The sequence below is a fragment of the Cucurbita moschata genome, unplaced genomic scaffold (genome assembly GCF_002738365.1).
Source record: "Cucurbita moschata cultivar Rifu unplaced genomic scaffold, Cmos_1.0 Cmo_Scf00128, whole genome shotgun sequence".
Lineage (NCBI taxonomy): Eukaryota > Viridiplantae > Streptophyta > Magnoliopsida > Cucurbitales > Cucurbitaceae > Cucurbita > Cucurbita moschata.
Window position 1 is genome coordinate 131314 of NW_019268644.1, and position 4774 is coordinate 136087.

The 4774-nt window shown below is 37.8% G+C and overlaps 2 non-coding genes across 2 annotated transcripts; one reads left to right on the plus strand and one right to left on the minus strand.

The window, feature by feature from the left end:
• The first annotated feature begins 273 nt into the window (after positions 1–273).
• On the plus strand, positions 274–355 carry TRNAS-GCU. The gene has a single exon. It is a non-coding gene; the product is annotated as a tRNA-Ser (tRNA).
• Positions 356–2290: 1935 nt separating this feature from the next.
• Positions 2291–2372, minus strand: TRNAS-GCU. Its single transcript has one exon. It is a non-coding gene; the product is annotated as a tRNA-Ser (tRNA).
• Positions 2373–4774: the final 2402 nt, after the last annotated feature.

The window sequence follows — 4774 nt, forward strand, 5'->3', positions numbered from 1 at the left end:
CTTGTATTTCACGTGGGACATCAATTAGTTGTATTCTCTTTGAACAGGTGCTGTTTGTCTTTTCAAAATTTATCTTTTTGCTGCAGTTCCATTTCTCGAAATCTCAAAAATTGGGTCGTGACAAATCTAATTCATGGATTATTTCTAGTATCTACATTATCCATTAACTCTGTTAGTTCTAATTCATGGATTCTCGACAGTGGAGCTNCCTCTTTAAACAACTTCCTTTGTTGTCCGTAGTGCCTCTTCGAGATTTGTTCCTAAAACAAAAAAGTTGCTTTGGCCGAGTGGTTAAGGCGTGTGCCTGCTAAGTACATGGGGTTTCCCCGCGAGAGTTTGAATCTCTCAGGCGACGTAAAGTTCATATTTCTTTTTGTACTGGCCTTGGCCCGTTGCCTCACGAGGTATTTAGGCTCTTATTATAAAGAATGCTTCGTTCCCATCTCCAACCCATGTTGGATGTGTCACGACCCAATTTTAATTTTAGAGGTTTCAAGATATCGAACTGCGACAAAAAGATAAATATTGCACACTTTAAAAGACATACAACACCTTCGACATAAATTTCAAGTTCTTTACAAACGGAACAAGGCCATGGGATATAAAAAGAATTCAAAATAAACCTAAAAAATAAATTTTGAGTTCTTTACAAACGGAAAAAGGGCATGGGATACAAAAAGAATTCAAAATCAACCTACAAAATTAAATGACTAGTTGATGTCCCAGGTCGAATACATCAAACATGCACACTGTGTCGATACCGTTTTGTGATAGTAGAGCTCTAGAGCATCACCCCACCTTGACCAGTAACTAAACAAGGAAAGGAGAAAGATGTAAGTATAAAAATGTACTTAGTAACCAATCTACTTGTAGGCTGCCGTCGCTTCATTCTTCTACTGGGTTTCCACGACTTTTCTTTGGTCTATAAGATGTTCGGGCTTACCCTTTACTGTGCTCTAACAATTGGTTTGAGAGGGGAAGGAAGCATTCCTTATAACTAGGGTGTGAATACCTCTATGAGATCGTGAGGTAACGGGACAAAGTGACAATATCTTATAAAAAAGTATTCCTTATAAAGGAGTCGCTTTGCTATTACAAAAAAATGAACTTTTCGTCGCCTAGGAGATTCAAACTCTCGCGAGGAAACCCCATGTACTTAGTAGGCACATGCCTTAACCACTCGTTCAAAGCAACTTTTTTATTTTAGGATTGAATCTCGAAGAGATACTAGGGACAACAAAGGTAGATGATTAATGAGGAATCAGTTAGAACTTCGAGACCTACACGGTAGCTTAGAGCGCAGTAAAGGGTAAACCCAAACTTCCTGTACACCAAAGGAAAGTCGTGGAAACCTGGTAGTAGAATGATGCTATGCGGGCTTACAAGTAGGTTGGTTACTAAGTATATTTTTATACTTACACCTTTCTCCTTTTCTAGTTCAGTTACTTGTCAAGGCGGGGAGATACTCGGGAGCTCTACTATCACAAAGGGGTGTCGACTCGAAGTGTATGTTAGTTGTATTCGACCTCAGACATCAATTAGTTGTATAATTTTTTCGATTGATTTTGAATTCTTTTGTATTCCAAGCCCTTTTTCCAGTTTGTAAATAACTTTGAAATTTCTGACCCAGGAGTTGTATGTCTTTTAGAGTGTAAAATTTTTTATCTTTTCATCGCTTCCATCGCTTCCATCCCAGATTCAACATATTTGAGAGGGAACAAAACATTCTACACATAAGGGTGTGAATATCTCTATGAGGTCGTGAAGTAAGGAGCCAAAGTGGACAACATGTTTTAGCGGTGGCCTTTGGCTAGTACAAAAAATTAAACTTTTCGTCGCTTGAGAGATTCAAACTCACACAAGGAAACCCCATGTACTTAGCACGCACACGCCTTAACCACTCAACCAAAGCGACTTTTTGTTTTAGGAACAAATCTCGAAGAGGCACTTGGGAAAACAATGGTAGATGATTAATGAGGAATCAATTAGAACTTCGGGACATAGAAAGGGCCTACAAGTAGGTTGGTTACTAAGTATATTTGTATACTTACACCTTTCTCCTTTTCTAGTGTACTGGTCAAGGTGGGGAGATGAAAACTCGGGAGCTCTACTACCACAAAGGGGTTTTGACTCGGAGTGTTGATTAAAGTGTAAAATATTTATCTTTTCATTGCCGGAGAAGTTTGAACTCTCGCAGGGAAACCCCATGTACTTAGCAGCTCAGGAGCTCTACTACCACAAAGCGGTTTCGACTCGGAGTGTTGATTAAAGTGTAAAATATTTATCTTTTCATTGCCTGAGAAGTTCGAACTCTCGCAGGGAAACCCCATGTACTTAGCAGGCACACGCCTTAACCACTCGCCCAAAGCAACTTTTTTGTTTTAGGAACGAATATAGAAGAGGCACTAGGGACAACAAAGGTAGATGATTAATGAGGAATCAATTAGAACTTCGGGACATACACGGTAGCTTAGAGCGTAGTAAAGGGTAAGCCCAACGTCCTATAGACCAAAGGAAAGTCGTGGAAACCTAGTATTAGAAGGAAGCGATGAGGGCCTACAAGTAGGTTGGTTCCTAAGTAAATTTTTATACTTACACGTTTCTCCTTTTCTAGTGTATTGGTCAAGGTGGGGAGATGCTCTGGAGCTCTACTATCATAGAGGGGTGTCGACCCGGAGTGTTTTAGTTGTATTCGACCTGGGCCATGAATTAGTTGTATAATTTTTTGGGTTCGATTTTGAATTCTTTTCGTCAAATCTTGGAGGGAAACATGGTGCGATTAACAAGCACACACCTTGACCACTTATTCAAAATGACTTTATGGTTTTATGAATAGTAGTCTTGAAGAGACACTAGTAGAGGGGTGTCGACCCGGAATGTTTGTTCCTTGTATTTCACGTGGGACATCAATTAGTTGTATTCTCTTTGAACAGGTGCTGTTTGTCTTTTCAAAATTTATCTTTTCGCTGCAGTTCCATTTCTCGAAATCTCAAAAATTGGGTCGTGACAAATCTAATTCATGGATTATTTCTAGTATCTACATTATCCATTAACTCTGTTAGTTCTAATTCATGGATTCTCGACAGTGGAGCTTCGAATCATATAGTATCCAAAGCTTTTGTTATGACTGAACCAAAGGCTACAAACATTTGCAATAAAATTGCCTAACGAAGGAACAACACATGTGTCACTTACGGTCAATGTTTTCTTTAATCTTGGCCTAAAATTAAACAATATTTTGTGTGTCTCCATTCAATTTAAACATGTTGTCCATTAGCAAACTTACCAATGACTTGAAATGTTGTGTCACCTTCTATCCTGATTCTTGTGTTATGCAGGACTTGGCTAAGGGGAAGATGATTGGCTCGAGTAAACAATTTGGAGGTCTCTATCATATTTCTTAATCTCCAATCAAATATTTAACTAATCAAGTATCTCAATCATCTAATTTGTGGCATTTACGCCTAGGTCATTCTATTTATTTTTTCCTGTTTTAAATTTCTAACGTATCAATTTCATCTTAATAATGCTACTTTTTCTCATAACTGTAGTATTTGCACGTTAGCAAAATAAACTAGGTTGTTTTTTTTCAAGAAGTTCAATAATAACACATTCTACCTTTGACATGTTACATTGTGATGTTTGGGGATCTCATAAAATTCCTATGCATTTTGGTTTGCGTTTTCTTCTCACTATTGTTGATGATTTTACTCAATGTACTTGGGTTTTTCTTATGCAACATGAATCAGAAGTACATCATTTGTTTATGAACTTTGTTAACCTCGTTCAAACTTAATTTCATACTACTATCAAGATAGTACGGTCAGACAATGAGACTGAATTTCTGTCTTTACAACCATTTTTTACTTTGTACTTTGTGTGGCATTGAATTTCAGCGCTCTTGTGTCTATACTCCACAACAAAGATGAGTTAAGCATCGTCATATCCTAAATGTAGCTATCATCATATCCTAAATGTAGCTAGGTCTCTCTCTCCTCTTTCAGCCACACGTTCCACTTAATTTTTCGGAGAGCTCATTTTAATTGTTGTTAATCTTATAAATAGAACACCATCACCATTTTTATCTAACAAGACATCCCTTGAAGCACTCTAGAAACAACCACCTACATTTCATCTTCTTAAAGTTTTTTAATGTAAATGTTATGCAATTGTAGTACATCCTAAGCAAAAATTTGAACCTCGGGAAATTCCTTGTGTTTTCGTAGGATATACTTGTGGTTACAAAGGCTCCAAGTTGTATGACATGCAAGCTCACAAATTATTTATCCACTGTGATGTTAAATTATGTGAAGATGTTTTTTCTTTTTCATCAGCTTCACAAACTTTGACATTAGTTCCTTAGACTCTCGTTTTACCACTTCATGATTCATCCTACTCAAACATCTATTCTAATCGTATCCCACTTTCTATTTCGTCATCTCCTCCACCTTCTATTCCTTCTCCAGATTCACCCACTAATTATAATCCTATCCCTCCTAATACACCAGTTTCACTCCGACGTTCTACTCGTACCAAACAACCTCCAGCTTGGCATAATAATCATGAGATGTCTTATGCAGCCAATTATTTAACCTCTAGCTCAAGTTCCAACACGAGCACCAAGCATCCCCTTCATCATTACCTTTCTTTCTCTAGTGTTTTTCCTACTCAACCTACTTTTCTATCTCTTATTACAGCCCGACAGAAGTTAAAACTTATGATGAGGTAGTTGGCGACCCATTATGGCAGCAGGCTATGAATGCTGAAATTGCAA